This window comes from Nycticebus coucang, chromosome 2 (assembly GCF_027406575.1).
Source record: "Nycticebus coucang isolate mNycCou1 chromosome 2, mNycCou1.pri, whole genome shotgun sequence".
NCBI lineage: Eukaryota > Metazoa > Chordata > Mammalia > Primates > Lorisidae > Nycticebus > Nycticebus coucang.
This window is the reverse complement of record NC_069781.1, coordinates 10401730-10425301: the sequence shown is the minus strand read 5'-3', so window position 1 is coordinate 10425301 and position 23572 is coordinate 10401730. Positions and strand designations below refer to the sequence as shown.

Here is a 23572-nt window from a genome sequence, read left to right as displayed (position 1 = left end):
CATCACTTAACATTATTTCATTTACCCACTTTCCCCCTGCAGAAGGCACACTCTTGGAGAAGAGCTGTGAGTTGGATGTACTGGGGTCTCAAATGCCTGGGTTTCCCCCCCCCACCAACAACTAATTCTCTAACTCTCCAAGTCAACTATGTGTCCAGTGATTTGGTTCCATTCTGACACTAACCATCTGGAGTTAGTACAGATCTCCCACAAATTAAGGGGTCAGTTACATAAAACTGCCCCTTCTTCAGATTCCAGTTGCAAGTGTGGGCCTCTGACCCACCATCATGAAATTGGGGATTCCCACAACCCTGTTCTCATGTTTGATAATATCTTAGAATGGCTCACAGAACTCAGGAAGGCATTTTGCTTACTGATACTGGCTTATAATAAAGCATTCAACTCAGGAGTAGCCAAGTGGAAGAAATGTGTAGGGCAACTATGTGGGAAGGGGCAGAGTTTTCATGCTCTCAACAGACATGCCACCCTCCCAGCGCCTACAAACTCTCAGAACCCCATAGTTTGGGAGATTTTATGGAGGTTTCATTACATAGGCATGATTGATTACATGACTGGCTGTTGGTGATCGCACTAAGTCTCCAGCCTTTTTCCCCCTCTCTGGAGGTTATGGGCTGAGGCTGAAAGTTCCAGCCTTCTCATCACATGGTTGATTCTTCTGGCAACCGGCCCCTACCCTAAATCTAGGTAGGAGTCCACCAAAGGTCATTCCATTAGCATAAGCTCAGCTATGGTTAAAGGGGCTTACTATGAATAACGAAATATGTTCTTCTCACCCTATTACTCAGGAAACTTCAAGGATTTTAGGTGCTCTGTGCCAGAAATCAGGGATGAGGATCAAATACATATTTCTTATTATATCCCAGTTTCACAAGGTGGTTACTGCAATTGCAGTCGCTATTCCAGACAGGCCAGTGGTTCTCAACCTTCCTAACGCCACGGCCCTTAATACCGTTCCTCATGTTGTGGTGACCCCCAACCATAAAATTATTTTTGTTGCTACTTCATAACTGTAATTTTACTACTGTTATGAATCATAATGTAAATATGTGATATGCAGGATGTATCTTCATTGTTACAAAGAGGTCACGACCCACAGGTTGAGCACCACTGAGATATGGAATCTTTGTTGAATCTAATCAGCACAGTCCCTAGTACCTGGTATGCATATACTGCTTTAAAAAAAATTGTCTTATTGGTGACCTACATGGTGGGAGGTGGGAGAAGGGGGGAGTGGAGAGAGGGAAGGTGGCAGGGGTTGGGGTGTCATGGTGTGTGATACACCTCTTGGAGGTGGGACACAATTATAAGAGGGACTTTACCTAACAAATGCAATCAGTGTAAACTGGTTCTCTGTACCCTCAATGAATCCTCAAGAATAAAACAAACAGGGCCGTGTCCTTAGCTTGGTGGTCACATGCACTGAGGTTGGCGGGTTCGAACCCGGCCTGGGCCAGCTAAAAACAACAATGACAACTGCAACAAAAAAATAGCCGGGCATTGTGGTGGGCACCTGTAGTCTCATCTGCTTGAGAGGCTGAGGCAAGAGAATTGCTTGAGTCCAAGAGTTTAAGGTTGCTGTGAGCTGTGACATGACGGCACTCTAAATAAGCAACTTAATTATAATCAAAGCACATAAGACCATACAAGCCCTATGAAGCACAGTTACAAGTAGTATCAGATATATTAGTCCTGAATAATCTCAGAAATCTTCTCTGACTTCTTAAAACAATATTTCCCACACTGTCTTTGTGCAAAAAATAAATAGGTATGCTTTAGAAACATAAATTGTCTTCATTTATATAAAATTGTAGAGACCACCAGAAGTAATTTGCTTTAACCTAAGATGGGCAACCGTATAGCTTTTTGGTCCACCACTTTCCAATTCTTTTGCCCTCTTCTGTAATCTAGTCCACAGAGATCCTGATTGTCCTGATATCCCATAGAACATCACACTGGTCCACCACATTGATCAATCGTGTGTATTGGTATTGCACATGCAAGATAAAACAAGACCAAGGCCAAGGTGTGACTGATGACTTCTAAAGTTACATCGAACCACTTTTAGATTCAGTTTATTACTTAGACAGCAAAAGGAAGAGTAGCCAAAGATGGCAGCTCCCCATGGTTCTTAACTCACATACTAAAAAGGACAGCACCAAAACAAATGAGGCCCATGACCACAGTGAGATACCCGATGGCTAAGGAGCTGATTCTAGACTCCAACTAAGGAGTTTGCAGAACACATTCTGTAGTTCTATTCTGAGGGGCTGAGCTGGGAGGTCTCATACCTCATCAGAACCTGGGAGGTGATAAGAAACTATCTCATGACTGCCTTTTAGGGGACACAGGGAGGTGAGTGGGAGATTGTCTTAAGGAATCTTATCACAAGCCTCCTACCTTCTTGTGTCCTAAGAGGATTATTACAAGACTTTCTTCCAAGACTCAGATAAGCTGCAGTTCAAATTGTTGCTGGATGGCCTCTGTGGACTCGTGCAAGCCACCAGAGTGCCATGGAGAAGCCATTCCCTTACAACTGGATAGTGGAGCAGGAAATAGCAAGTGCCTTAGATGCCTTAGAAGATACATGTGAGCCAGAGAGCAGGTGATACATCCCACGTAGATTCAGGAGCCCGCTATCTCAGTGAAGTTTCTGAGGGTCCAGTGGTCTGGTAGAATGTTGGGATATTTCTTCTAGTGTGAAATAGTAATGTTTCACCTTATACTACTTCTCATTAAAAAGAGAACAATGCTTGGTGAGTCTTTTGGCTTTTGGAGACAACATATATTTGACATTGTGTCACATAATTAACATCCTCAGGAGCATCCACCCAGATGTCCCCACCCCCTGGTTTGGATCCTCAGTTCACCCTACTAGTTCATCCTGCCCTTCACACAACAGACTTTGTTTGCCTGAACATTCAAACATCTCTGGCATTGTGTCTGTCCTTCCACCACCACAGGGGATGAAAGCCCTGTTGTAAGTGACCGCTGGAGTTCTCTGCCACTTACACTTAGCCACCAACTGCTCCCCAACTGCATGCAATCTCCCATTGTTCTTTTGCAATACATCCAGCCAATCACCTTCCTCTGTCTTTGTGCACATTTTTCAGGTGCTGGCATCATTGCACCTACCACAGCATTTTCCTCCATGCAGATCTTTTCCCAGGTCACCATCAGTGAAATCTTTAGCATTTGAGCCATCACCTTGTTTCAGAACTATCTATGTTCCACCAGGGGGACATCCTCTGCCTGCTGGGCGGGGCATGAACCAGTCCCAAATCTATACCTTATGTGTATTTTTCCTGAGCATTCCTGGTACCTCTTATGTCCATCCAAGTTCCTGGAAAAACAGATGCCAAGACAGAATTAAACATGCAAGGATTTTTATTAAGGGAAATGGGCAGGGAGTCATTGCCAGGTTGAGAGAGCCATCAGACTATAACCCAAGTCTGATGTCTAGTGAAGGAGAGAAGGAAGTGGTGGAAACACTATGCCACCACGCAGTCCAAGGCAGGTTTAGGGAGGGTATTGGGCTGTCTATGAACCAGAAATGATCATCAGAGGAGTGCCATTGTCACCCAGAGACAGGCCTACCTTAATATTCCTGCCATGAGTAGCATGGCCTCAGTGCAAATGCTTTGATGGATTTCTGAGTGCAGCAGCTGGGCCCTTAGTCAAATAGCCTCCCTATGGTTGGAGGTCTGCAAGGTGTGTTTTCATGGTCACTATAGGATTAACTCACGTTTCCCCAGGAGAGCTCTTTGAGGTGGGTGCTCTGAATATTAGCTTTTGGGGACCAGGTGCTCTGGGATTGCCTGAGCTCATAGGTTTAAGACCAGCCTAAGCCAGAGCGAGACCCTGTCTCTAAAAATAGTAGGGTGTTGTGAGTGCCTGTAGTCCCAGTTACTTGGGAGGCTGAGGCAAGAGAATCCCTTGAGCCCATGAGTTTGAGGTTGCTGTGAGCTATGAAGCCACAGCACTCTACCAAGGGCAAGAAAGTGAGACTTTGTCTCCAAAATAAATAAGTAAATACATAATAGCTTTTGGAAATGAGAAGACTGAGGCATGGAAAAGTTTGGACGCTTGTCCAAGGCCACATACCTGGGAAATGGCAAAGCCAGGATTGTTTCCAAGGATTGACCAAATTCACAACTTCACTCTCAGTCCCTGCTTCCAGTCTGTCCCTGCTGCCCTTGTTGAGGGCTGCTCCTCCTGAAGCCCTCTAGGGGCACCTCACCATTGCCACTGCCACCAGTGTCCCTAATGACAGAGCTCTTTCCTGTGCCCGACACTCTGTTTCCTGATGCCCTCCAGAGATATCAGCCCCGGAATCTGGAGGAGTACTTTACTCCAGAATCCTCATAACATTGGGATGCTGATGGCCTCTGCACAGAAGCTATCTCTCAGGCAACTAAGAGGCTACCTTGTAGGGGAGAGTGGGTTATGCCTTCTCTATTAGTCGTCTTCAGCTTTGTAACAATTTTATCACAAATTAGTAGCTAAAATTAACATACATTGATTATCTCAGTGTTTATTTAGGTCAGGAGTCCAGCACAGCTTAGCTTTGCCCGCTCCTTCAGGGTCTCACAAGATTATAATCAAGGTGTTAGCCTGAGCTGTAGTCTCATCTGAGGCTCAACAAGGGGAAGAATCTGCTCTTATCTCCTGTGATTTTTGGTGGCATTCTGTTCCTTGAAGGCTGCTGGATTGAGAGCCTCAGTTTCCTGCTGGCTGATGGCTGGAGGCTGCTCTCCGATCTGTGCTATGTGCTCTTCTCTATAGGGCAGCCTACAACATGGCAGCTTGCTTGTCTAGCAAGTTGGGTTATCGTCTTATGTAACATAGTCATATACAAAACCTCATTCTAGGCTCAGCGCCTGTGGCTCAAGCGGCTAAGGTACCAGCCACATACACCTGAGCTGGCGGGTTTGAATCCAGCCCGGGCCCACCAAACAACCATGACAGCTGCAACCAAAAAATAGCTGGGTGTTGTGGCAGGCGCCTGTAGTCCCAGCTACGTGGGAGGTGGAGGCAGGAGAATCGCTTGAGACCAGGAGTTGGAGGTTGCTGTGAGCTGTGATGCCACGGCACTCTACCCAGGGTGACAGCCTGAGGCTCTGTCTCAAAAAAAAAAACAAACCCCAAAACAAAAAAACCTCATTCTATTGGTTAGGGAGCCAGTCAGGTCCTGCCCACGAAAGGCATGGACATCAGGAGGTGAGGCTTCTAGGGGCCACCCAAGAATCTATTTACTACACACACCTTCCCTTTTGATCACCATGAAAACTACTCCTTGAATTGTCTGAAAGTTTAGCTTAGCTCTCCATGAAGTATCATCTACGAAAAGGCAGTTGGATTGGGGATTGCCCTTTGATGATCTCTCCAATTCTCATTGCCTCCTATCACTCAAAAGTTCCTTCCCCTCATTGAGAATGACTCAAAACACATTAGATAACAAAAGCTGGCCCATTTTACCGGTGCCTCACACTTTTACACATTCTCTTACACATGTTCAACAATGAAGTGATGTGATTGAGCAAACTTAAAAATAAATTTTTTAAAAAAGGGTTTATTGATATATAATTCATGTGTCATATAATTAACCCACTTAGTGTATAATATTATGGCTTTTAGTATATTCACAGAGTTGTGCCACCATCACCATGATCAATTTTAGAACATTTCATCAGCCCCAAAAGAAATTCCTAAGCTGTCTGACCCCTAGCCCCAGACAATCACTAATCTACTCTTTATCTCTACAGATTTCCTTTTCCTGGACATTTCATATGAATTAGATAATATAATAGATGGTCTAGCTTCTTTCACTTAGCGTATTTTTAGAGTTCATCCACATTGGAGAATGTATTAACACTTCATTTCTTTTTATATTCCATTGTAGGGACAAACTCCATTTTATTTATCTGTTCATCAGTTGACGAACATTTAGGTGATTTCCGTTTTTTTGAAATTGCAAATAATGCTGCTATGAACATTTGTGTACAAATTTTTGTTTGGATATATTGTTTTCCTTTTTCTTGGGTATATATCTAGGAATGGAGTTGTTGAGCCATATGCTAACTCTGTGTTTAACCTTTTAGGAACTGCCAGACTGTTTTCCAAAGTGACTGCACTATTTTATATTCCCATCAGCAGTGTATAAGGGTTGTTCCATTCTCTCCACCACCTCACCAACATTTGTTATTGTCTATCTTATTTTTTTTATAACCATCCTACTGGATGCGATTTTGCTTTGCATTTTCCTAATGGCTAATGATATTGAGTAGTGTTTCATGTGCTTACTGACCATTTGTATATCTTCTTTGGAGAAACCTCTGTGCAGATGCTTTTCTCATTTTTCAAATTAGTTTTACAGTGACTTTGGATATATCACTAAAGAATTTGTGTTCACTGCAGAAAACTTAGAAACTATGCCGAAAGCATAATAAAATATTAAATGCCATTTAGCAAGCACATACTGCAAACACTGTGCTAAACTTCTTCCATGCTTGCTCAAAGTCACATCAGTAAATATAATAGTAGCTAATGTTTATTGAGCTTGTTAGGTGCCATGCCCTCATCCATTTATCATCTCAATCCTCCAACAGCCTTTTGGAAGAGGGTGCTACTCTCATATTTACTTTCCAATAAAGAAACCAAGGCACCGAATTGTTATGTATTATAGCTTACATGCACACAGCCTGCTGGTGGCAGAGGCAGGACTTGGACTCCTGCAGTCTGTCGCTACAGCTTTTGCACTCAACTTTCACCTTGCGTATTTCTGAATCCGGGGGCCCTGAGCAGAACCATGACGTACACAATCTCTTGTTCTCTTCAAGTAAAATAATTATCTTCTTTGATGACTGCTATTTAATGCAAAACAGCAGACATTTCCCTGAGAGATCACTTAAGATTTAGAAGTTGTGCAATTTCCACTGACTATTTTCCTTTTTCTTCTCTTTCTCTTCCTTTTATTTCTTTGTTTCCTTTTTCCTTCCATAGGCTTTGGGAAGCATAGTAACCAATCTTCCTATTCTCATTCACGTTACTGCAAAATGAACTTGAAAATTGTCGAAATGATTTTCTCTTTGTCTACATGCCCAAGAATCATTTAGATTTAGGGTAAGGCATTGTATCTCCCTTCTGTGAGAGCCGGAACAGAGTTTTGCTGTGATTCCAGACTTCCAGGGCTCCACGACCTGTCTTCAGCTATCTTTGCAACTTATTATTTCTGCTGATGAAATAATGTTAAACAAATGACTTAACCTCTGTGCTCACCTTACCGTGCCTGGCACAGAGTGAAGGATCTGGGAGCAGGAAGACGGGATCCAGGCTCATTTCCCAGCTTTGCACATGTGTGGTCTTGGGCAAGTCCCTTCACTTCGTTGGGTGTAACTCTGCCCTGCTGTCCAAAAAATAAATGGATTGGACCAGAGAATCTCTGAGGTTTCTTCCAGCTCTGACCTTTTGTGCCCTATGCCTATCTCCGAGTTGTAAAGAATGGGCACTAAGGTGATGTCTCATTCAGAAAACCATTTTTTTATTGAAAACCATAAATCCCAGGTAAAGACTTAAGGGGAAATTGGGTGAGGCCTGGAAGGCCGTGTGGGGAATGCGATGCACGGCGCTTTCCAGGCAGGGGATGGGCGTGGCGGGGCGCCCAGCCGGGTGCGCGGGCAGCAGAGCATCCCTGCAGGCTGAGAGGGCGTCTGCGGGCTACCGCGGAGGCCGACGCCAGCGAGGTCCGTGGAAGCAGCGGCTGCGCACTGGCACTACCAGCCGGTCGATTTGCGTGTCTCCGCCTCTGCCACAAGCTGGTTGGGGGGCTTCTCTGGCGCCGCGCGCCAATTGGCTCTGCGACCCGCCGCTCAGGCCCAGGAGAGGACGGTTCCTACTGCGGCTGGGCACCGGCTGGGCTCCCGCGTCGGCCCGCGCTCCAGCTGCGCTCGGCCCGGCCCCGGCCCGGCTCGGCCCGGCCCCGGCCTCCGAGCGAAGGCGCCGCTGCCACTGGGCCGCTCCTAAGGCCATGAGGAGGCGGTGGCAACCACTGTGGCACGCGTCAAGGTGACCGGCCGGGACTGCGGCGGCTGCGAGAGCGGCGGTGAGAGGAGCGGCCGGCGGGCGGGGCGGGGCCCCGAGGGCCGGGCCGAGGAAGCTGCAGGTGCGGGGGGCGGGGCCCGGAGAAGCCGCTGGGGCCGGGGAGGGGCCTCGGTGCAGGAGGCGGGGCCGGGGGGGGCGGGGGTCAGTCGGCGTGTGGTGAGCGCTGGAGCCGGGCCCGGGCCGTAGGTGTGCTGGTCCCGGGGAGTATGAAGGACAGCAGGTGTGGGGGTGGCAGCGGGGAAAGAGCGCAGGTGCGAGGGGCGGGGCTGGGGCAGTTGGGCGGGGCCGAGGGGCTGCAGGTGTAGGGGGCGGGGCCAGAAGGGACCGCAGGTTTGCTGATGGGAGGAGCCTGCGAAGTGAGGCCAGAGCGGCCGGAGAGCCGGGGCCTGAGGAAAGCGCAGGTGCAAGGGGCGGGTCTCGGGAGATCGGCAGGGGCGGCGGGGGCGGGGTCCCGATTGGTGGCAGGTCTCGAAACCTGGCCACAGGTGAGGAGGGGGCGGACGGTGGGTGGTCGCCGGAGAGGGAAGGCCACCTTCTCCCCGGTCCGGGGCACCCTGGGCGGGAGCTGGAGCTTTGCTGTCTGCGGATTCTGGAGGCATCCAGGGTTGCCTCTAAAGGGCTGTTCGGGCCTGCCCGAGCCTCTGCTGAGTCCGACTTGGAGCCCGGCTGTCCCGCTTACGAGGCCGGCTGCTCCCTCTCTCCCTGCCCCAATATCAAGCGTAGCCTAAGTGAGGCCGTGCCTTTTTTTCATACCTCAGGGACTTTCCTGTTGCAATTGAAGGGATATGCCTAGATTGGGGGGTGCTTGGCTTTCGTTGGATGGTCAGCTGTTAAAAATGCCTGTGCTTGAAGAATAGTGTGAAGCTTGGAGAGGTCCTGGCTTGTTGGCTCAGTACCAGATGCTGCTACAAATCTTAACCGTGCTAATCTCAAAAAAGACTGAAAGGGCAGCCTGCTGAGGGGGGAGAGCAGAAATGATAATTCAGAAGTTGTGAGTCTGTGTTACTTGGGAAAGTCAGTCACCTCTCTGAGATTTGTTTCCCCTTGGCAAGATGAGCATCATGGTACCTGCCTTGTGTGCCTCCTAGGAGCCTTGTGGGAGAGCATGAAGCAGGGTTTGCTGAGTGTATCTTTGAGGAAAGTTACAAGCCCCTTTCTTTGCTGAAAGGGCAGGTGGGAGTCCAGAACTGGGGAGTCTAAAGAGGAGAGGGTTACTAGTGAAGAGGTGAGAATAGACCACCTTTCTTGTTGAAGTTTGGGATGATGTTTGTGCCGAAGAGTCTCTAGAAGACTCAGTTGTGTCTTGGATCAATCAGGACTGCTGCTCCCTGCCAGGCGGTGGCAACCCAGTGGATAATGGCAAACAGAAAGCTGAGGAGCTTTTGATTGTTTGCTGACCTTTAGCCCCCAACCTCAGTGAGGACTTTGAGCTGGAGCAGGAGGCTTAGGGTTGAACCTTGTGGAATTCTCCCTCCCCTATCCAAGAGAGCCTGATTTTATCACATTCCAAAGGATTCTCTTCCAAAAAGAAGGGAATACCAGATTTCATTAGGTCCCCACAGCAGTGGAGAAAAGAGAGGGAGATGGTGGGGATCTCTGTGGATTTCAGAAGGATGTCCCATACCCATTTGTGTGACCTTTGTATGTCCAGTGCCTCTGCTCATTAGCAGCTGACTGGTCTAAACTGTAACACCTGTTACCCACGCAGCATGGACAGAGGAGCAGGCAGGGGAGGCTTCTCTACTGGCTGGTGTTTTCTTCACTGGAGAAGCTATTGGACTTTTGGGGACCAAACACCATGGTGCCGGCTTACCTCATTACTGTGGTTGGGTTGGTGGTGGCCCAGTGACATCATGGGGATGGCATCTCTTATTGGGGTCTGCATGTATGTGGCAGGTACCAGAGGATCCAGAAGCAGCATGTGTGAGTTGTACCTCTTTGTTCTGGAAGATACCATGGAAATGGAAAGCACTCAGAGACTGTTGCCCTCTGGGTGACCATCATGCTGCGTGGGTTTAAAGGAAAGCCCAAACTTGGTGGCAAACAATAGCTAGAACATGTGGTGGGCAACATTAGGGTTGGTTTTTTGATTTGGTTTTACTGGAGTGACAACATTCAGAGTTGAGAGAAAAACTTCATTAATGGGAAAGTATAGCATTCAAGGCGCTCTGTGATACGGCCCCAGTCTACCTATCACAATAGGTTTCCTGTTCGGTATGGAAAGAGCTCCGTCTTGGAAGGCAGGCAGGTCTGAGCTTGGAGCCTCAGGCCAGTACCTCCTGCTGTGTGAACCATCATGGGTTCCTCAGCTTCTCATACCTTTGGTTTCCTTATTTATAAAACAAGGATAACTGTGCCAACCTTGTGAGGTTGTTATGAAGAATAAATGAGACAAGATTAAAGTAGTCAAGATGTGGGAAAGCATGTGGTCCACTTGGCACTCAGTGTTAGGGTCCTTTTCTGCCCAAACTTCTCAGAGCAGCATATAGCACGTGAGGAGAGCAGGATGGGGAATTCTGAAGCCTTCATTTCTTATGTAGCCTTGAACAAATGCCTTCTTCTCTCCAGATCATGGTTTTCTTAGCTGAGTGAGGTGGGTTTTAGGCTATGTGATCATTTAGACTGCTTCTGGCTCAGCATTTGAATTAGCATGCCATCATACATTCCTGAAAGGCAAGAGGAAGGAGACTACCTGTTGTTTAGTTCTTCTTTTAAAAATATCTATGTAAAAAAAAAAAAATCTATGTAACACTTCACCTAGCACATAGTAGGTGCTCATTAAATTGTGCTTATTGAAAGAACAGATAAAGGTCTTTAGGAAGAAGGGATAGCAAATTGTCTCTGCTGCCTTTATATGTATTCTATCTGTACCTTCAACATGCATTTTGTTTATTGCACAAAAAATATTGTAACATTAGTGAACATAAAAGACATTTTTGTCCAAAAATATGTCCAGTTTTTGTTAATAAGCGTACATAACTTTTCATAGTTGCAGTCATAGGTATGTGATGTATGTGAGCATTTGTGAAAGGCCCTGCAAGAAATGGTTTCTTTAAATTTTTTTTTTTTAAGAAGAATAGGGGAATACATTGTAAAGTAAGTCTTTCTTTAAGCTGTTCATTCCCAATCCTTCTCCCTAGAGGCGACCACTATCACCAGTTTGCTTATTATGTTTTCTTTTCTACGTTCTATACATATTTTTGCTTCTTCATTTATTCACTTAATCTATTTTAGAAATTGTTCCGGTGTTGGAAAATGTTCCAATTGGTAATACAGTTCTCCTTAGTAAATGATTTTGACTGATTTTATAGGCACAATTTTGTGTCTTCATCTCCTTCTCCTAATGACGTTTACTCAGTGATGGCTACCAGTCATTGTTTAGAAGACTAACAAGAGACATCCCTTGTCCTCCTCCAGGAGAAAAACGGCTTTGGTCTCAGTGAACAACAGATGAGAGAGCAGTCCATGTATCTGGATGCAAGGCAGAGAACTGAAAGAGAAAGGGGAAGGGATTTGTTCACTGGTACTCTAGAACTAATTTTCCATTTAGTCCATGATTCAAAGTCCAGCTCTATCACTGTGACTTGGGACAATTTAACTAATCTCTCTGCATCTCAGTTTCCCTGTCTGTAAAATGGATAATGTTAATAGGATCGGTCTTTGGGGGTTTTTGTGTAGAGGAAATGAGATCATTTACACAGTATGTGCAGCAGTAGCAGGTCATGGTGGGTGTTCAGGAAGGGGGAGCTGCTGTGTTAATAATAATCAAAAGTAGAGTCTTCATTCCTTGTCTGCAGATATTTACTAAGCACTTCAGGGTGAGCTGTGAGAATGGCTAAAGTCCCTACTTGTGAGCTGCTCACATACGGAGTGGAGAGACTGATACACAAGCCACCAATTACAGAACTGTGGTGGGCCTGATGTGGGCAGTGTGTAGGGTCAGAGGCAGGGAGCAGTTGCTTCTTCCTGGGGATTTGGGAATGGCTCTGCAGCTCAAATTTCCCCTCCTTTGTGAAGCTTACTCAGTTCTTCCAGGCAGGAGTGGCCCTGCCCCCATCTGTGCACACCTTGATCGGAGCACACGTCATATTACTGCATGTGTGACTTTGTGCTTGTGTTTTCTTCTCCCTGCACAAGGGAAGTCTCCTACTTTCTTTGCTGCTGGGTCTCCGGGTCATGCTTATTAAATGGTGGTAAATGCTTATTTATCAGATCTCTGATGAAACTCAGTCTCTGGACTCTATTTCTTCACTCCCCAAATATTTGCGTGCTGACCCTGAGACAAGGATGTGCTGTATGCTCTGGGTATGGCTGATGACACTTGTCCTATAAAGTCTTAGGGATGGGAGAGAAAGACGTATTTGTTCCAGTTGTTCCAGGTCACGATGTGGAAACAGAAAAGGGGCAGGTCCAAAATGAGCCACTCATGTATCTTTCTTTTCCTCAGAAGTGTAGCTTCTTACCCTTCTCTTGGGTGGGGTTTTAGAGGGTCAGGCCAAGGGATTTTTAACCCAGAGCAGGGAAGAGTTGGTTGGCTTGGCTTCTGGGAGGAGTGTTTGTTGGCCCACTTTCTGAGAAGAGAAGACACTTCACTTTCTTCAGATAGGCATTTATTTACCAGCCTTGCTGGGCTCCTGCTTTGGACTAAACCTTGTGTTGGATGCTGGACATGTGGGGAAGAAGGCGCTCCATCCTGGCCCTTTGGGAGCTCACAGTCAGTGAAGGAGTCAGCTGCAAACAGGAGGAGACCCAAAGGTGAGTCATAACAAGAACACGTAGTGGGGTGGCCAGGCAGATTCAGGCTCTGGAGCTAGGCAGAGCTAGGTTCGAATCCCAGATCAATCTGTGTGACGTTGGGTGAGTGTCCTCCCTACCCTGAGTCTTGGTTTACTGATTTGTAAAATGGATGGCGGCTCTACTTAACTTAGGGCTATTGAAAACTTCAGGGACGAAATGCACTGGCCTGTTTAGCCCAGTGCCTGACAGCAGGCTGGTTGCACACTGTGATAAGCGTGGTGCTGTGGGAGCATCAGGAAGCACCTTTTTGGCTATATTCTCTGGGTCCTAGAGGTAGTGTCGTGGTGATGATGCAAATTGGGAGGTGAAGGTGATTATCAAGGTGTCTGAGCAACCAGATCTGAAGTCGCTTAAGGAGTCCTCAGGACTTTCCTCACCAGCCCAGTTGGCTCCAAGGTTTTGGTTTTGTTTACAAGTGTTTCCTCCCCATTTTCTGTCTGAGCTGTCCTGGAGGTTGGGTTTCAGCTCTGCATCATTGAGTGCTTTCTCTTTGTCTGAGCACCTGCACTGACTAATTCCACAACTTTCCCCCAAAGGGAGGTGCGAGTCAAACTTGTCTCACTTGCACTTACCATGAAGATTCAGAGCAGCAAATTGTTCCTTGGGTTTTCTGCAGAGCTTTCAAATCCGTTGTGTTCTTTTTTGTGGGAGGAGATTATCTCCTGAGCATCAGCAAGGTGGAGAGGGCAGTGCATAAAGAACAGAGTCTGGAGCACAAACCGATGCAGGTTTGTGTCCTGACTCCAGTGTTCACAAGCCATTATGCGGCTTTGAGAGAGTGACGACTCTGTTTCTTCACCAGAGGTGTGATAGTACTTACCTCCATGTGGTTCTTATGGGGTTTAAGGGAGATGTTTTGGGGAGATGACAAAGGAACAGAGCTTAGCGCAGTGCTTGCACGTCATGAACACCCAGTAAAGGTGAGCTAGATAATGTCCTCTTTTCACCCAGGGTTATAGGGTTTTTAGGAGGCTTTTTTAGGGGAGGGTATTAATTTATTATCCGTAGAAATCATGTGCGTTATTGCACAGGAATGTGTTAAAACTCAGATGTACTTGGTGATGAGGGCTATCAAGAGCACCATGTAAATAATGGGTCTTTAATATGAACTAAGGTATCATGATACTGTCCCTCTTCAGGATTTAAATATTTTTATTAAGAGGTTTTATTTTAAGGTTAAATCAATTACTTGAGTAATCAGAAGAAAATTTAAATATTTGGTCTTGACATTCATAGATTTCTTTGAAAATCATCTTGCTTGAGATGAAAGAAAGAATAGTGACTATATTTAAGTCCCTGTTTATTGGATACAGTAGTTCTCACTCTTGTATAACTAGGGCAAGGGAAATCTGTGCTTTTGGTACATTTCTGCATGATTAAATATTTATGGAAAACAAGTTAATAAATTCAAGAGCATTTGTTGTGTCTCTTTTTGCAAGAGAGTTTGTTATGTGGAATTAGTAACTTTCGCTATTTTAATACATTATTTTCTGTCTTCTAGGTAGCTATTTCCCTACCCCCCAGTCATTTCTCTGGTGCTTTCAGTCCTCTAGCACTTCCCATTGTCCTCCCATTAGGTTTCCACAGCACCCTCTGCCTTTCCGTGGCAGGTAGTGTCACAAGCGCCCACTGGTGACTTCTTGTGACTCCCTGCCTGGACTCTGCAGAGTGGGAACCTGCATTTATTCTTCTTGCCACATTCGGGTCCCAACCCAGATATAACACAAGACACATGTCAGTATGTCATTCGCTTTGCTTAAAACCCTCAGTGGCTTCTAATTTCTATGAGAAAAAAGGCTCAAATCATTAGCATGGCCTGCGAGGTGCAGCAGTGTGGTTTTTAGTGTAGTTGTTGGATATGTCTGTCCCCCCTGGTGCAGCGTAATGCAGTCCCGTCAGATCGTAGACGGTAGCTGTTTTGCTCCATAAATGTTTATTGGATGAACAGATGGAGTAGATAGGAGGTGCCCAGTGACGGATTTGAATCTGTAAAAGGAGAGGATTGTTGGATCTGAGGTTCTTTCCATTATACAATATCTCAACACTTGACAACATTTAAAAAGCCTCTTGACACCTGTTATTTCAGCCTCATATTGATTCTGCAGACTAGAGGGACAGATATCGATGTGTGTGGGAGGAAAGAGAAGTTCAGAAAAATTAAATTGCCCAAGATGTAGCTGTGTCAGAAGCTGGGGGTACTAACACCCCCCCTCCTGCACCTCTTCTCACACCGCAGGCTGTCTCAAGGTGTGGTTTCTGGAACACATGTTGTAGTAGTCACAGGAAGATTAAGGCAACAGGGCTTAATTTTAAAAGGTATTTTTAATGGTTGCTCTTGGTTTTAGATATTAATTTCCTGATAATTGAATTTCAGGAGTTGAGTTCACTTTGCAATGATGGGTTTAAGGTCCTCTTTCATTCTAGGGACCAGGAATCCTGATCTTTCCTATAAATGGCTAAAATATAGTATTATTAATGCATGTACTGGTTAGTTGATTACTAGGATTAGAATTTGTGTTCTTTTTGAGGAGATTTTTGACAGGATTATAAGTTACTTGTTGATTGATATGTAGCATTCTAGTGATGTTTTCAGAAGATGCTGGTTGGTTCAATGAGCTTCTCGCCCCTCCCCTCCCTTCTCTGTCCTTTCCCCTCCCTCCCTCCCTCCCTCCCTTCCTCCCTTCCCACTGTGTTGCCCAGGCCAGGTTCAAATTCCTGAGTGAATAGCTGGGACTTCAGTCGCATGCCACTGTGCCCAGCTGGTCCCTTAGTTTGTTTCTTTATCTCTAGGCATACCTGCTATGGACCATTTATGCTATAAGCACATTGGTGGCCTTTGTGCTCATCAGATACAGTGTCGGTCTGTTCTGAAGATAAGACGTCATTGAGTCCACTCTTAGCACTTTCCAGATGAGGGTGGAGACTTTGCTAGATTTTCATGCTCAAACTTGACCACATCCATTTGCATATAGCAATTTCTCAATACCTGCTTGCAGGTTATGTAACATTGCTAGTGAACCATGCCCACGATGAAGAATTTATATCAGATCAAAACCACTGCTTCATGGTCCTTTGTTGAATCTCCAGGGGACTGTATTGGGACAGGGACTGAGACCTAACTTAGTACACAGCTCCAGAACAATGCCTACTGAGGTCTCTTAGCACCATCATGATCTTAGGGGGCTTCTTAAGGGCCAGGAGATTCTTTGAACTGTTGCCAATATAGTCAGTAGTGCTTACAGAACAGAGAGGAGCAGCCTGATATTACAGAAAGATAATAGATTTGAAGGCAGAATGCCACAGGTGTCGATTTGAGTGCTTGCTTTCCAGCAAGCAAACAGGAATATTCTCAATGTGTTTTGTCCTTCAGTAGGAAAGACCCTGTTTTAAGGTTTGAGTTTGCATTGTGAAGGTTGAGTCAGAAGAGAGAGCTGGATGATATTAAAGGATCATATCTGTAACTGAAGGCAGCCTTATTCCTCGTTCTTTCCTGTCCGGCCAGAACTACTTGCCTGTCACTTCTTCTCTGTGCCCATCTACCTGCCTGTCCGTGGATCCAGTTCTTGTCCAGGGCTACTGAGTGCCAGCAGTATGCTGAGTGTGGGACTGAGGCAGCAGAGAAATACTAGTCTGGTCCATCTGTCCTTTAGCTTACGGTGTAGGGGCAAAGTCAAGTAAGTACAAAAGCAAGAAAAAACAAATACGTAAAAAATTATTCGGGAGGCTGAGGGAAGAGGATCACCTGAGCCCAGGACAACATGGCAAGAATGCCCTTAAAAAAAAATTCATTGTAGCACTGGTGATGGCTAAAAAAGGAGGGTACTAAAAGACCAAAAAAGGAATGGTTTCTTCTACCAGGAGATTCAGAGATAGCTTCTCAGAGGAAGGGGCCTTTAAGCTGACACCTGAAGGATGAGTTGCAGCCAGACAGGTGGAGAGGTGGCGGCTGCCTCTGCCATGGTCCCAGGTGGGAGAGGGGCACAGTGAACTCCAGCAGCACCAGAGAGGTGGTGTGGCCGAGGCACTGAGAACAAGGGAGAGACTAGCAGTGGTGCCCCAGTCCCGGGATTGTTTCCTTCCACTGTGCTGCAAATCCTGGATGTATTCTACAGTTGCTGACTCTTGCTTCACATGGCTCCCCAGCTGTCACCAAAAGCATCTGTTATTGAAACATTAACTGCCATGGTTTCTAAGATAGAAATGGGCCTTACTTTTATTGCTTTATAGATTGGTTACTTCCTTCGCTTCTTTAAGTTTTGGAAGAAAGTCTTGATCTCATTAGTGGCTTTTTATCATTAAGTAAAAATTTACTAAGCATCTAACTGGGCTTGACACTGCAGTCCTTGCCTTCGGGAACCCCACAGACTTGACAGATAGAGATAAATCAGTGACAGTGATGCAGTGTCAGGGGAGGTATAATGGTGGCGACGGAAGCTCATGGGACCCAGTAAGACTTGGAGGATCTTAAAAACTTTCAGTTTTCCAGGTGGAAAGGGATCCAGGCAGAGGAAACAGACTGTGGAAAGGTCCAGACGCAAGAGAGAGTGGGGTGTGTTTCAGGCCTGGTGAGCAGTGTAGTGTTGCTGGAGCACGAGGTTTGTGCTGGGGAAGGGCAGCTGGAGCTGGCAGCACGGGAGGTTAGGAAGGTGGTTTGGGGCAGTTCACAGAGGGCCTTGCAGGCAGCGCTAGGAGTTTGGATGGCACCTTGTAGCCAGTGGAGAATTGTTCAAGTAAAAAGAAAGAGGACTGTCTGTGATCCTGGCAGTAGTGTGGAGGATGATGACGAAATTGGGGACTGGAGATTGGGAGCTGAGCGACGGCTGTTATGGGAGCCCAGGAGCAGATGACGGGGGCCTGGCTGTGAGATCAGGAGGAGAAGGGAGATTTGAAGAACCAAGGTAGAGAAACTGAGTGATCCACTTAGCTGGGAGGGAGGGCCATGCCAGACTTGCACTATAGGGCACCACGGGATGGTGGGACCGGGATTGAGCATGAAAGGAGTGCTGGGTTGGAGGGAAGACAGTGAGTTTGGTTTAGGCCATTCTGAGCTTTGGGGTGCCTTTGGGGCAGCTTGGTGGAACTGCCATGTGGTGACTGGTTGCTGGTCTGGAGCTTGAGAACAATGTAGTTCTCACACTTTGGATCGTAAGAATCCCCTGGTCTTTGGGGAAGGGAGGCTGGTCATCTGTGTAAAAAGCTTCACACAGGTTCTGATTTTGCTCTGGGTTGGGAGAGAGACTTGGGGCCTCTGCAGTTGCATTGTAGGAGAGGATGGGATTACTTAGAAGGTTGTGTGGTGTGATCCTGCTGGATTGCTGGGGAGCACTAGCACAAGGGGCTGGAGCACGGACGTCAGGGAAAGAGACGGAGGAGGCTGTGTGCTTGTGTAGGAAGAAAGACCCAGGAAGGCCGATGGTGTGGAAAGTGTTCCTATAGCGCCCCTGCCCCTAAGCTGAACCCTCTCTTGCCCCACATGGATATCTATCTTCACTAGTGTCAGAGCCAGTCTCCTATGAGAGGTTGTTACTTGAGTTACCTTTCCCACCAGGCGTGAAAGACTGTGAAAGAGGCTGCTTGCTGCAGCCATCTCTGAATTCTCAGCAACCTTCTCAGGCAATTCCCTCGGGCCTTTTGTTGCTGGTCCTTTGGACTGAAATCTCTGGCTCCAAATGCAAGAAAGTTGCTGCCACTCCATCCAATATTCTTAGGTTCAAGATGGATCTGCAGCCTTAGAGGTGAGTGTCTAGATCCTGAGAAAGGCAGCTGATCAGAAATGTTGGAGAAAGTCCTAGGAAGATGATTAAACCATGGACTAATGGGTATGGGATAGGGAGCCCTGTGATTTGGGGGTGCATCTCTGCTCTACTTTGTATCCTGTGCTTGGGTAGCAGGAAGAAGCCTGTGGTAGAGGCTGAATGGATAGAGTCATAGAGTTAGAGTTCATGAGATCTAGCCAGACTGCTGGTAGGGGTGCAAAGGGAGGTTTTTCCTAAATTGGCAAAAGTGGACGTCCATCCCCCTGCTTAGCCTAAGTGCCTGACCCAGGTCAGCTTAGAGAACCTAGTAAAGAGTCTTCAGTCTGCATTTAATCCACAAGAAAAAAACCGACAATCCCATACATCAATGGGGAAGAGAGATGAATAGAATCTTCTCTAAAGACAACATATGAATGGCCAGCAAACACATGAAGAAATGCTCATCATCCCTCATTATTAGAGAAATGGAAATTAAAACCACCCCGAGATATCATCTAACCCCAGCAAGAATGGCCTATATCACAAAATCTCAAAACTGCAGATGCTGGCATGGATGTGGAGAGAAAGGAACACTTTTACACTGCTGGTGGGACTGCAAACTAATCCAACCTTTTTGAAAGGAAGTATGGAGAAACCTCGAAGGACTAACCTAGCCCTCCCGTTTGATCCTGCAATCCCTTTATGGGGCATCTACCCAGAAGGGAAAAAACCCTTTTGTTATAAAGACACCTGTACTAGGCTCTTTTTTGCAGCCCAATTTACAATCGCTAAAATGTGGAAACAACCTAAATGTCCTTCAACCCAGGAATGGATTGGTAAGCTGTGGTATATGTACACCATGGACACCATATTATTGGTAAGCTGTGGTATATGTACACCATATTATTCAGCCATCAAAAAATGGAGATTTTGCAGCATTTGTACTAACCTGGATGGAGGTGGAACACATTATTCTTAGTGAAGCATCACAGGAATGGAGAAGTATGAGTCCTATGTCTTCAACTTTGATATGAGGACAATTAATGGCAATTAATGACACAGTGGGGTATGGGGGAAGGGGAGACCAGACAAGAAGGAGGGAAGGGCTAAGGGAAAGGAAAACAAGAAAAAAAAAAAGAAAGAAAAGAAAATAGTGACTAATTCCTACATAAATTGGATTTAATATTGACCGGAGTACATTACTTAAACATTAATTTTTAATTCAACTTGTTAATATGTTGTTTAGGATATTGCATCTTCATTTATAAGTGAAATATGTAATTTCCCCTTTATAATAATGTATTTTCTCCAATTTCAATATCAGGTGTATCCAGATTAAGTAGAATATTTTGAAGTATTTCTTCTTTTTCTGTTGTCTATAAGATTTGGCATGATCTGTTTTTTGAAATTATCTTTTACTTTTATTTATACATATTAGTTGTCTATTTTTTGAGACTTTGGAAAAAAATAGTAATAAGAAGTTAACCGATGACTCCATACTGAACCTCAGAGTCAAAGCATTCTATAATAGACATACTCTTATCTGACAATGTGAATGTTACTTTCTTTGCATTATTATTATTATTGCTTAATATTTTGATGCAGCAATCATCTGATTTCTTTTCTGAATGTATTTATCTTCATTCATTCTTTACGAGGTTTTTGTTTCTAGTCCTTAAACACTGTTATTGTTATTAAATTTTAGGCCTTTTTAATTCTGTGAGGGTAAAAAGTGGAAACCTAATAAACACATGTATATGTAAAAAAAAGAAAAAAATCTTCAGTCTGAGAGAGCCCGTGGAAAACTGATCTGTGATCTAGTGTGGGTCTTGTCAGTTTTACCCTAAACCCAAAGACTTTGGAGTGTAGGACAGAGGAGAAGACCGGGTTGCCACAGACCCTGGTACCCAAAGCCACAGCTGAGGAGTGGAGGGTAGGACCGGGTGAATTTGAGGGAAGCAGCAGTCCTTAATACCAGCACGGAGCCCCCTGGTATGGAGTCTTTTGCCCCTTAGGAAAGAAGGAAAAGGATTCATGTTGGTTGAGCTGAGAAACCCAAATGCTAGGCAAAGAGAAGGGAGCAGAAGGATGGAAAGTGGAGACAGGCTGAAGGGAGAGCGTTCCAGGGCAGAACATAAAGTACTTTAGCTCTGTGGGATAGGACACAAAGATATTCAGCTCTGTGGGATAGGATACAAAGATATTTTTCAGAATGGGGCCAGCTAAGCTGGATTTGAATCCTGCCTTTGTCAGATCTTCACTACCACTGAGGACACTCTTCCTGGATGTGAGTTCTTGGCTAAGTTAGCTAACCTCTTTGGGCCTCAGTTTTCTTATTTTGAATGGGTATGAGAGAATTGCTATAGGGATTCAGTGGTATATTCCTGTGGGTAAGGTGCTTAGCAAAGTACCTGTCCCAGAGTAATTGTTCAAGAACAGAAGGCAGCCGTGATAATGATGACGAGGCCATCACTTGAGTACCTCTGCAGGTATCTCCACTGCGTGAAATCCCGCCAGCGTAACAGCATATGAAATAAAGAACTTCAACAATAACCAGTCCAGCTATGAGAACATCAGTGTCTGGGAGGGAAAACCAGATCACCGGTACAAAGGTTGGACTCTGAGAGGATAAGTATAGCAGTGGGAAAATCACAGGGAATGTTACATGATGGAAAACAAAAGAGCACAAGGCCCAGGAACCGTGATCAGAGGAGGAGCCAGGAGAGCATCTGTTCAACCGCTGGAGGTGAGGAGGACCAGGCAGCGCGAGGACCTTAGTCTGCAGGTGACAGAAATAAATTTTGCTTCTTCTGCCCCTCTAGGTATTTCAGTGGGTAGGCACTGGGAGGAAGTGGCATTAGGGTTATCTGCCTAATGTTCATGTTTTTTGTCTTTTAACTGCAATTCCTGTTTATGACTAGCTTATTCCAGAGCAGCCTGTTATAAATGTGTATTGAATGGGTAGAATGAAGTTAATCAATAATCAATCAGTTTCTGGCTCTTTCCAAAGAAGTTTAAATATAGTAATAGTGACCATATTATATCTCCAAATATTGGCAAATATTTAATGTATTTCCAATGAGGTGTTTTATGTAACAAAATAGTATTGTTTATTTGGGAAAAATAAGCTCTCTGTAAAAACAGTGCTGGATTCTTTGTTGAGGGAATATAAAAATGACTATCTATGTTACATTTTCTCATTTAACAATTGTCACTGTCCATATGAGAGAGCCACTTTAGGTTGGGCTATTAGTGACAGAAAACTCAAAATAACAAAGACATAAAAAAATAAATAAGATAGTGTGAGAAGTTAGGGAGTAATCCACTTAGAGTAGGTGTGCGGCCTGTGTGTCAGAGACCCAGGCTCCTTCTAAGTATGAGGGCCCTTCACGGCCTGAAATGGATGCTGGAGCTTGAGCCTGTCTGCATTCCAGTCTTTCAGGGCTACTTTCCAGAAATTCTGCATAATACTTTTTTTTTTAAAATTACTATTATTTTTTCTAAATTATTTTTTATTTAAAGCAATTTGTATATATATGTATATATACGTGTGTGTGTGTATGTATATATAATTTTTTTTTAGAGATGGAGTTGTGTCTTGCTGTGTTACCCAGGCTAGCCTTGAACTCCTGGGCTCAGGTGATCCTCCTTAGCAGGCATCTCCACTGGATTGAAGCTATAGCCGTAACCTCTTGAGTAGCTGGGACTACAGGCCTCTTATATTTTATTGGTCTGATCTTGGTCTTATGGAAAGGGAAGACAGGAAATATAATCTATATTCAGGGAAGCTATGTATCTACCTGAAACTCAGAAATTCTACTAAAGGTGGACAAGGAGGATGGCTGTGAGAGATCAGCCTCACTGTTACTGGAACTGTTGAGCAGGTGTGGAGCTGCAGAGTGATTGAGATTAGCCCAGCATTACGTGGGTGTAAGTGGCTGAGTCTTCAAAACTTATTATAAAGCAATACTTCATTAATCCCACATAGTGCATTGATACAAGCAGGAAAAAAGATGAACAGAACAGGAGTGACTTAGCTGCCAACTTACACAGAAGCTTAATTCAGGGCACACCAGGCATTACACAGCAGCCAGGGAAGGAATGATTATTTATTATGTTTTTGGGGCAATTGGATTTCAGTGCTGAAATTTCACTTACTGCAATGGATTCTAGATGGATTTGAGGATGGACTAAAGGACAAAAATGGCATTAAGAATGGGAAAGTGTATATCACACTCTATATTGGGATCTCAGAGAGGTGGGTTATGGGACTCAAAAGGAAGGGGCAGGTTTCGGGAGGGAAAGCTTTCCTCCTTTACTTATTTCTGTACATATAACCCCTGAGTCAGACACAAAGGACATTATCACTGGCACAAGCATCAACATGTACGTCACTTCCTCTTTCCCCAAGTCCCATGGTGGGGGCATGCCATGGGCCCAGATGGATGCTGTGCTTTTGGGTCACATCTGAGGAACACAGCTTGGGAACCTGCTGCTTTGTAGCAAGCAGTAAGCAGGCCTGCTCTTTATCCCTGAAGGCGACAGCACCCTCAAGGATGCTCACTGCAAACACAGCCCTGAGGAATGACCTGGGTAGAGGGCAGTTAGGACCTTGCATTCTCGGCATAGCCAACAAGGTATAGGAGTGCTGGAGACCTGTAGGGGACCAAGTCTCCCAACAGGCAGGATTAAATGAGATTACGTGTGTGTCTGCCCATGGTGACGAGCTGCCTTTGCTGAGGGTTATCCCTGGTAGCGCTGTGGGCTGTGGAAAGACCGGTTGTTACAGGCTTTCTGCCTGGTTTTCAGGGTTTAGGGCAAACTGATGGTTCTGGGCTTGAGGGGTCCTGGGGAGGATGAAAGGGAAGAAAAGGAGTAACTCACAGTAGGTTGTGTGTAGCTTTTGCCTTCTCATACCCAGT

The 23572-nt window shown here is 45.4% G+C and overlaps 1 protein-coding gene across 23 annotated transcripts in view; it reads left to right on the top strand.

Annotated features, from left to right (window-relative positions):
- The first annotated feature begins 7919 nt into the window (after positions 1-7919).
- Positions 7920-23572, top strand: part of RALGPS1 (Ral GEF with PH domain and SH3 binding motif 1) — a 300534-nt gene continuing 284881 nt past the window's right edge. For 9 of the 23 annotated variants that reach the window (XM_053562146.1, XM_053562154.1, XM_053562121.1 and 6 more), the window contains exon 1: positions 8063-8179. The gene's annotated coding sequence lies outside the window, so the exon portion shown is untranslated. Of the gene's footprint in view, positions 8180-8503; positions 8520-8576; positions 8604-12681; positions 12874-23572 lie in introns of those variants that run through there. The other 14 variants (XM_053562197.1, XM_053562132.1, XM_053562113.1 and 11 more) reach the window with 9 other exon arrangements.